General features: G+C 55.4%; 1 long non-coding RNA gene across 1 annotated transcript; it reads right to left on the reverse strand.

Moving 5' to 3' along the window:
• Positions 1-226: 226 nt before the first annotated feature.
• Positions 227-9,168, reverse strand: LOC119087831. The gene is made up of 4 exons (XR_005091309.1): positions 9,028-9,168; positions 5,013-5,154; positions 4,469-4,617; positions 227-493 (listed from the first exon to the last, which is right to left on the reverse strand). It is a non-coding gene; the product is annotated as an uncharacterized LOC119087831 (long non-coding RNA).
• Positions 9,169-9,918: the final 750 nt, after the last annotated feature.

The raw sequence follows: 9,918 nt of genomic DNA on the forward strand, positions 1-9,918 counted from the left end.
TGTAGATGGTGTAACCCCTGGGCTGATGGTCCTAGGTGCTAAGAAAGCAGGCTGAGCAAGCCAGCAAGCAGCGCCCCTCCATGCCTCTGCAGCAGCTCCTGCCTCCAGACTCCCACCTGATTTGAATCCCTGCCCTGACTTCCCTCAATGGACTGATTCAGGGTAGGTTACCCAAATAAACCCTGTCCTCCATACATTGCTTTTGGTCCTGATGTTTCATCACAATAATAGTAGCCCTGACTAAGACAAACACACCATCATCAAAAGCATGTTGGGGAGGAAAGGGTTTATTCTGTCTTACAGTTTATAGTTCATCATGCAGAGAAGTCGGGGCAGGAACTGAAGCAGGAACCTGGAGCCAGGGACTGGAGCAGAGACCACAAGGCTGTCTGTCTCTGCCATCCCAGTCTGGTGCTGGATTCCTGGAGGGTCCTGGAGAGCTGCTGGTCTTCAGTCTCCATCGGAATCCTGAAGATGCTGGATTTGATATCAGCTGAAGGAATGGAATACGTGAACTTGCCATCAAGAGTGAACACAAACAGGCAAGAAGCAGTTTCCTCTTCCATGTCCTTTCCTGTGACTGCCACCAGAAGGTGTGGCCTAGATTTAGGGTAGGTCTTCCTGCTTTAAATAGTCAGATCAAGAAAATCCCTCTCCGGGCTGGAGAGACCCAGGTTCAATTTTCAGCGCCCATGTTGGCAGCTCACGACTGTCTATAACTCCATTTCCAGGGGACCTGACACCTTCACATCAATGCATGTAAAATAAGGTTAAATAAATTATTTTTTAAAAAAAAAGAAAGGAAGGAAGGAAGGAAGGAAGGAAGGAAGGAAGGAAGGAAGGAAGGAAATTCCTCTCAGGAGCGCCCAACAGTTGGGTTAGTCAATTCCACCTGTGGTCAAGCTGACAGCGAAGATTTAACATCACAGTGTTCAGCAACAGATTGTCAAGAGGCCCCAGTGCTGGCCACAGACAACTCATCCAGCAGAGCTTTGCTGTCTTTCTTTGCATAATCCCAGCCACATTTTAAAAGATTTTTAAGAAATGATGTGTACATAGGTGTCAGTATGTAGGTATATGTACCATTGGAGGCCATGCACATGAGTGCAGGTACCATTGGAGGCCAGAAGAGGGCGTTTGATCCCCTAGAGCTGGAGTCAGAGTTCTGAGCCACCCGACCTGCATGCTGGAGCTGAACTCAGGTCCTCCACAAGAAGCCAGTGCTCTTAACCACTGAGCAATCTCTCAGCCACATTTTAAAATCCGTGACTAGAATTCTTTAGTCCCACTTTAAACCCACGCTGCAAGTTAACCACAGTGCACATTCTGTGAAGAGAAGAACAGCTGTTTTTTTTCTCCTCACCCCTGCACCATGCCTACTTCAGCATGTAAGTTCAGGGGAGTGCACCATGAAAGTTTGTTGAATGACTTACTGACTTCAGCTTATATAAACCCTCACTATGTTGACTGGAAGATAGAGGAGAAGGCCAGAGGTGGACTTCAGGGTTTGTTTTCTTTGAGGAATGGTCTCGTTATGCAGTCCTGGCTGGCCTGGGACACTCTGTAGACCAGGCTGCCCTCAAATTCACAGAGATCTGCCTGCCCCTGCCTCTTGAAGGTTGGGATTAAAAGCATGTGTCACTACAGCTGGCTTTTCCAGGGTTCTTGAGACCAAGCCTGCAGGTGACATGAAGGGAAACCGCTGGCTGGCAGCATGCACCATGACTCCAGGCAGAATTCAGCTTCGTTTTTTTGTGCTTCCAACCAGAGCCCGGGAACCAAGTAGGAGCGGGCCTAGGGCGATGAAAAGCCACGGGAAGCGCACTTGACTAGGTGTAGACCCAGGATTCCTGCCCTTAACCCTGCTCTCCTGGACTTGGGGTCCCTTGGGTGGGACAGCTCCAGGCAGGAGATGACAAAAGCCCGTACTGGACCCCTGTCTGTGGGAAGCTGGGGGCGACAGGCACACTGGGACAAAGACAGAGAATCGGTGACACAGGAGGCTAGGTCCACAGCTGGAGGGAACGCTGCTGTCTCTGACCTGGGCGGGAGGACCTGCTGACAGAGAGCTCCTTCCTTACTGCAGGGCAGAGAAGGGTAGGAGCTTGGGGGGCGGAGGGGGGGGCGGGGGGAGCCCAGGCTACCCTGAAACTTATAATCCTCCTGCCTCAGTTATCAGAACGCTGGGGCCAGGTGTATGCTTTAGCTGACAGTTTTGTTGAGACCATCGGAGACGTGTGGGTGGCATCTCGACACCTGGGAGGTAGAGGTGGTGAGTTCAAGGTCATCCTCAGATGCTTAGTGAATTCAACAACAACTTGGGCTCAAAACACAAAATAAAGAACAAACAATACAGAGAGACTCGAGACGGGCACCAGGGAGCGGGTGCAGACTGCCCATCGACGGCCTTCAGGTCTCTTGTTCTACTCACGGTCATGTGTGTGTGACAAACCTTGTTCTGGGTAATTAATATATATTAATACACACACATCTATTTGGGAGGAAGGAGCTTGAACCACAGCGTGAGTGTGGAGCAGAGGACAGCTTCGTGAGGCTGGCCCTTTCCTTCCACCTGAGCCTCCCGGGAGTCAAACTCAGGTGTCAGGCTTGACCACAAGCATCTTTGCTGGAAGAGCCATCTTGCTGGCCCCAGTTCTGTGCAGTTTTATGCTATTCATCTTAGTCAGGATCTAGAATGTTCCCACCACTCTAAGGATCCCTCTTGCTCTTCTTTAGAACTGCAACACTTCCCTAATAGTCCATCACTCCCTGCCAGCTAGAGGGTGGCTTGGTGACCCTGAACCTGTTCTCCATTTCTACAAACTCTGCTGAGCCCTGCAGACACACTGCTTTTCCAGCCACCTAGTGGGTGGCCCCTGACCTTCCCATTTCACAGTGAACAAACTGAGGCCACCCCAATGCCAGGCCAGTTCTTTGGGTGGCCAAGGCCAGAGTATGACTTCAAGGAGACAAGGGTGCTGAGTAGGGAGGTGACAGAGGCAGCTAGCATCAGGTACCTCCTGCTCTCCGCCCACTGGGACCTGTCTGGGGTGGGTGGGGTTTCATCCCTCTCTCCTTCCCATCCACAGCCTTGTCTGTTTCCTCGGCAGAGAAGCAGTGATGGGTGGGGCACGGCCTGGAGCCCCGCTGCTTGGTCAGTGAGACGGTCTGTGGCTCCTGCAGAGGCCCTGAAAGGGAGCCCCGGGGTCGCACTGGGTGAGTGGGGGAGGCTCACACCTCGCATCCATGAAGATGCAACGAGGCGACGTGCGAGGAGCAGTCAGCGAAGTGCCAGGCGCAGAGAGGCCCGGCGCGAGCGCCCGCGGCTCCATTTGGCAATGAATTATGTATGGCCTGCTGGCTGCGCGGGCTGGCGGGCTGCGGGCTGCTCTCTCCAGCAGGGGCGCGGCTCCCGGGGCTGCGGGCGCTCTTTGTCTCTCCTGAAGGGGCCCAGCCAAGCTTCCCTGGTGGTGGCTAGGCCCCAGGATGCCCATTTCTCAGGCCAGACAACCGAGGGCACCCAGGGGCTCCGAGGCAAACTGCAATGGCGGGCGCTTTTCCCAGCCTTCTGTGTGTGCCCCAAGGTTGACAAAGAACCTTGAACTCATCTGAAATTGTGTGTCCTGGAGGTCCTGGGAAGGCATCCGAGGGAGAGTGAATGATGGATTAAATAATCCTTCCTCAGATGATGGGGCCAGGTACAGAGGATGTGGGCATCCAAAGCAGAGCTCTGCGTGACCAGTTAGAGGAGCGGGGATCGCACCCGGCCTGTGGCAAAATTTCTCTGTGCCAGGTTGAACGCGGTGGTTAATGTGGCGGGAGGCAGCCCCTTTCGCCCTTCTCCCTCCCTCCCTTCCCGCCTCATCTCTACCCTCTAGAGGGGATGCTTGAGGATGTTTCTGCCTGTGTTTTGAGCACAGGGGACGCTGGGCCTGGGCTGGAGCTGCAGGAGAGCTGAAGACTGGATGGCAGCATTCACTATTCACCTTGAGCAAGGTGGAGGGCGCAGGCGGCCTGTGGTCAGGAAGCAGGCCCCAAACCAGAGAGCTCAGCCAGGGATTGGGGGTTGGCTGAAGAAAGGAAAGGCGCTCCGGACCCTCCTCCTGGCCTCCGGCTTCCTGTTTGCCCTGCTCCTCTAAGCCTTGTCGGCAGCCATGAAGATCACAGCCCACAGGATGGCCCCAGAGTCAGAGACCAGGCATCTTGTCACAATCCACAGACCCTTCCCGTGCAGCAAGCCGGGGGCGTGCCCATCTTTATGGTTGTCATAGCCTTGTTCAAGGACACTCTTGCCACCCTGGGCTCAGCCCCAGCTCCACCCATCTACTGCTTAGCCCCAGGAAGCGGCTGTGGAGACCCCTCTGCCCACGGCACTCCTTCCTCCCCCCGAAGGAGCCCAGGTCAATTCAGGTCCCTCCAGGGAAGCCTTGGATCTAGGGTCCCTTGTCCCTCACATGATAACACCCACCCCTTGACTGGAGCTGCTCCTCTTGGCGGTCGGTCCCCTCCAGGCTGTGGTCTCATGAGGAAGGAGTGTCACACTGGTCTTCTCAGAGTGGGTTGATGGGATATGTTAGAGACAACCCAGAGTTGAGAAGACAAGAAACGGCATCCTGTCTGTAAACACACATGGAGATACATTCACACTCACATACACATATACAGACACACACACAGACACAGACATACTCACATATACACAGAGACACACACACGTATACAGACACACACATACAAACACATATACACAGACAGACACACATTCACATACACACAGACACAGACATACTCACATATACACATATAACATATACACAGAGACACACACGCATACACGTATACAGACACAGACACACACACATACAAACACATATACACACAGACACACACACACATACAAACACATATACATACAGACACACACATACACACAGACATACACATATACAGACACACATAAGCATACATACACACACACAGATGCACAGACAGACAGACAGACAGACACATACCTTGAAAGAGTGGGCTTGCTAGGCCTTTCTGGCCTGGGGTACCATTACACCCAACACACTGGATCCTCTGGACATGCAGGGTGGGTGATCCTGGGTATTCTCCGTTGTCCTTCAGCACAGGGCATTGGACTCAGCCCCAGGTCTGTCAGACAATTTTAATGTTCCTATCATGGGTTAACTTTAGTTTCATATATCTCTTTTATGTGAGTTTTTGTTTTATTTTTGAAGCAGCCTGACCTAGGACTTACTTGTTTTTTGGTTTTGGTTTTGTTTTGAGACAGGGCCTCACTATGTAGCCCTGGTTGGCCTGGACATGCCTACCTCAGCCTCCCAAGCACTGGGATGACAGGTGTGGCCACCATGCCAGGCTTGACTTGTATTTATTATTCACAATGCTGGGGGTGAACACAAGACCTTGTGTGCTCTAGGCAAGCACTCTGCCACTGAGATCGACCTCTAGCCCTTGGTTTCCTAGGCTGGCTTCAAACTCCCAACTCTGTGGCCTGTGCGGTCTGCACAGTGAATCATTACTGGGCTTCTGACGCTGGCATCTGGGGCTTCAGATCTTGGCTTCTCTACTTCTGCCTGCCTGTCTTTGAGCGAGCTCCTCTCTGCTCTGCTTCCTGACCTATAAAAAACGGCATTTGCTAACGAGGGGGTGGGGAGATGGCTCAGTTGGGCCTGCCATGAAAGGATCAAGATCTGAGTTTGATTCCCAACACCCACTTAAAAGCCAGACACAGTGGAATCTCTTACCCCAGGGCTGGGGAGGCACACCAGGCAGGTCCCTGGAGCTCACTGGCTAGCCTAGCTGAATTAGTGAGGCCTGGGTTGAATGAGATGCCCTGGCTCACAACACAAGGCTGGAGGGAAGATACTGGACAGTGACCTCTGGCATCCACAGGCTTGCACACATGCACATGCAAACACCCACATGAGCATATACATACTACCACCACCACCCCCACAAGACAAAAAATAAAATAAAAATGAAAAGGTGCTAATCAGAGGTTCGTTTGGATTTCTCTGGCTCCTCTCGTCTCCCAGGGCCTCTCCTAGGGAGTGTTAAGCACATTAAGATGCAACCCGAGTCTGCACAGTGCTCAGAGCAGGGCAAGGCTGAGCGGACCCTGGTTGTTATTGTTACTGTTTCTGGCTCACCCCGGGCGCCTGCCCCAACATCCTCTTGGAGACTCTGGGGAATTTTCCAGAGCTGCAGGGCTGAGCTGGGCACAGATGGATCTCAGAACTCCTGACACTGGTTTCTTGTCCTCATCCCCCATGTCTTGAACACACCTCTCCATGACAGCTTGCAGCAGTCTGGAAATTCTGTCTTCCTATGCTGACTCTTGTGGGTCTTTGGGCTGGGAAGGCGAGGAAGGACCTGGAAGAGCATTTTAGGATTGAGCCCGGACATTCCAGGCTCAGCTCAGAACCCTGCCCTGGCCTCCTAAGCAGCCACCTGCCAAGCATGTGTCGAACTCTGGTTCCTGTAGAGGAAGGCCTCTCTCGGCACCCGGTGTCCCAACAGGACCTTCTCCCTGAACTTTAGGCAGCAAAATGGAGGAGTGGGGGGACTGTGAACCCTCGGGCAGAAGAAGGAGAGATGTACTCTCAAGGCTGAGTCAGGAGGCAGACAGACTCAGGGGCCTTTGGCATCCACAGAGGGGTAGGGGTGTGGGAACCATCCGAGGGTGCCGGGCAGGGGCTGTGGGCCAGGCCTGGGAGCCTCGGGGAGGCCGGCAGGCACAGAGGAGGCCTCCCACCAGACACTGTCTAGACGCAGCAATTATTGTCAGCTCGGAACACCCAGGCTCTGCCTGTGCAGCTGAAAAGGAGCTTAACAAAGAAAGAGAGAGGAAGAAGAAAGCCCAGCAAAGCCGCTCAGAGCCTGCCTGCCCGCCTGCCGCCCGCCTGCCCGCCCGCCCGCGGCTCTTTCTCTGCCTGGGCTCCCCCCTTTGTGCTCCACAGGCCCTGTTGTGGGGGACTGATCCCCGAAGCTCAGGGATGCCTGGTGGGGACGGAGCAGGAGACGCAACTCTGGGGCCCTGACCAACTGTTCGGAGCTTGGCTTCTCACAGCGGATGGTGGGGAGTCTGGGTCGCTTCCACCTGAGAGGGCTCTAGCCTGCACCCTTGTCAGACTCGAGGGCCTCGGGCCTGTGACTGACAGCCCGGCCTCCATCCTTCTCTTCCAAGGGTTCAGGAACCATTATTACATCCACACTGCAGATGGAGTTAGGGATGGGGGGAGGTGGGCTGAGCTCAGAGTCAGCCATGGTGTGGATTCAGGTCTGTCCTTTAGATCAAGGCTTTACCCCTGAGGAGGAGAGGAGAGGGTGAGGCTGAGCAGCAGGGTTGACAGCAAGACTGTTATTCCACAGGGCAGGCCCATCAGAGCTGGAGGACAGAGGACTCTGGCTCCCTGTATGTGCTAGAACCTTCTCCCTCCTCTGTGTTGCTGTTCCTCAGACCCTCCCTCCTCTTTGGTGTCGCTGGCTGGAGGGTAGAGGTGGAGCCGCAAGGTTTCTGTGGCTGTGAACACAGCTCAGAGTCAGCGGATGCTCAGGGGGAGAAACTGAGACCCACAGTCCCAGGGCTTGATTCCAAGTCCTCCGCTCTGCTCTGGAGGGCGCCTGGGACTCCACGCTCTGCTCTCAGCCCAGACTGCAGCCCTAACTCTCTCCCGAGCTTAGGCTCATGGCTGAGCGGGACAGGTCTGTGCTGAACTCTTGCAGGACAGTCCCCAGCCGAGAGTTGGGGGTGGGAAATAACCTAGTGAGGCTGTCCCTACTCTGTGGAGGTGAAGTCCAGGGCACAGCAGTCCAAGATGGCTGCCAGGGAAGGGTCAGAGGCTGTCAGGACTCCGAAGTGAGGGACAGCTGGGTCCCTCCCAATCCATCTCAAGTGGAGGCATGGCCCTCAGAGCGAGAAACATGCACATCTGCCCTCGTATCACACCCCAGGGCTCTTGACCCATGCCCGATGCCTTCCTGGTCTCCAAGCATGGGCCCTGCCTGGCGTGGCCACACACTGTATGAATACGGGAGCACACACACACACTGTCCTTGCCGTGACAGACTCAGAGTCCCCTCCTGGCACTGCGGACCCACCCCCATCAGACTCAGGCCACCAAGATTCTAGCATATTCTGCAGTACCACAGCAGTTCCTCCAGCCCTCTCCGTGCCTCCCTTCTCCCCGGCACAGCCAGCTTCCCCACCACACCCTCACCTAAGCAAACCTGCCCTCCTCCTGCGAGTCTGCTCCTGTGAGCAGTCCTCTCCCTCCTGGGCAGCACCGGCCCCCATTATCACATAGCCAGAGCCCAGGAGGCTCCCTGATCCTTCCTTCACCCCAAACCGTCCTGTCCTCTACACCCAGGGCCCAGAGGTCCCTTCCTGGGGAAGGTTTCCCCGGCTTTCCCCTGATGCCGGCACAGGGGCTCCTAGTGCCTGCTCCAGGCTCCTGGTTCCCCACGACCCCAGGGAGCTTGGGGGGCCTGATCTTTCTGCTCTGTAAGCCTTAACTGTTAGGTCACTTGGATCTGAGGCCTGGGGACCGGCAGGCCTGCCTTCCCTGGCCCTGCACTAGTGAGTTAGTTATCTCAATAGGTCCTCAGGTACCCTTCTCTAGGAGACTTCTGGCCCCTGCTGAGATCAGACCCCTCCCCAAACCACCTCACCAACCTGCCTAGACCACTGATGCTTCAGTCTGCTGCCTGCTTGGGGGCAGCCAATGCGGTGTTTTTTTTTTTTTTTATTACTTGCCCAGCTCGGCCTCCCCTGAAGGAGTGTGAGCCCTGTGGGCCGGCAGGCAGTCTGTCTTGTCTGGCACTGTGAACCCTGCTCCCTCCTCTGAGGTGCCTTTTCAGGGAGAGAAGTGACTGAGTCCCCTCCCTGTCCAAGCACCAAGACATCCCTCCCTCTTTGTCCTCTTTCCCAGAGCTTCCACGCTGACTCCCGGGAGTCACCATGAAGACCAGAACCAGGACAGGGCCACTGTGACACCCACTGACCTGAAAGTACTCCCGGGAGACTGTGGCTGCCCTGAGCTTGCACCCTCCCTCACGCCCTGAAAGGCAGGAGGCAGTGACCCCACATCTATTCCTTTCCCAGAATCCTTGCTGGGGCTACCTCAGCCTTCCTCCCTCCCCTGGCCCTCCGAATCCTTTCTCTCCTCCTCGCTCCCCCCCATCTCTTCTCTCCTCTCTTCTCCTTTTTCCTCTCCTCCTTTCTCTGAGTCCTGCCTGGGCCTCCTTCCTTTCTTCTTCCTGGGTTAAAAATAATCAACTTTCTGGGAAGCGGCAGTTCCCGCTGAGCCGCCCTCCCCACACTCGGGAGCCCCTGAGAATAGCTTTCTGCGGCTCTCCACTGAACCCCTCCCTCCCTCCTCCCTCCCTCCCTCTCTCCCTCACTCCGCCCCCTCCCCGCCGGCTGACTAATAAGCCGGGCAGCCGGCTCTGCCAGCTCGCTGCAAGGGCGTTAACCGCTTCGTGCCCGGGCGGCCTGCAGCACGCAGCGTACACTGGAGGGCTGGAGGGCGCCGGGCCACCCGGAGCCCGAGCTCTGGGCCGCTAGTAGACACTCAACTAACTTAGTTCAGCTAAACTGGGTGGCTGGATGAACTCTGTCCTCTAACTACCACTGCAGGCCTGCTGCTGCTGCTGCGGCTAGCTCCCGGCTTAGTAGGAAGGAGGCAGGAAGACTGGTCAGGTTCGGATCCCCAAGGATGGTTCCGGGCCATGTGGAGGGTGTGACTGGCCGGGTGACTTCTCAGCCCCAGACTCTGGGAGCCACCGGAACAGGAAGAAGTCAAAAAAATCAAGAAAAGGCTGCTTATTGCCCTGGGATCCACGTAGGTTCCCCCACTGGGACGGTCTTTGACAATTAAGAAATTGCAGAAAGGG

Source organism: Peromyscus leucopus, chromosome 4 (assembly GCF_004664715.2).
Source record: "Peromyscus leucopus breed LL Stock chromosome 4, UCI_PerLeu_2.1, whole genome shotgun sequence".
NCBI classification, from domain to species: domain Eukaryota; kingdom Metazoa; phylum Chordata; class Mammalia; order Rodentia; family Cricetidae; genus Peromyscus; species Peromyscus leucopus.